This window comes from Corvus brachyrhynchos, unplaced genomic scaffold (assembly GCF_000691975.1).
Source record: "Corvus brachyrhynchos isolate BGI_N302 unplaced genomic scaffold, ASM69197v1 scaffold340, whole genome shotgun sequence".
Lineage (NCBI taxonomy): Eukaryota > Metazoa > Chordata > Aves > Passeriformes > Corvidae > Corvus > Corvus brachyrhynchos.
In genome coordinates, this window is record NW_008235987.1 from 1,124,682 (window position 1) to 1,124,914 (window position 233).

A 233-nucleotide genomic window follows, 5' to 3' on the forward strand; every position below is an offset into this window, starting at 1 on the left:
GGGGGGCGCGGGGGGGGGCTCCCCTACAAGCCATAACTTTCCCTAGTACCTCTGACTGTTTGCCAGCAGGTGAAGCAGAAATCAGGTGTGTTGTTCTATTTATTTTGCCTGTAAATATTGTATTTCTTCCGGGAAGTTTTATGGAAAAGCGAGAAAGGAAAACAAACAAACAAACAAAAAAAAAAGACAAAAAATGATGAAAAAAAAAATCACAAAAAAATAATAATAATACT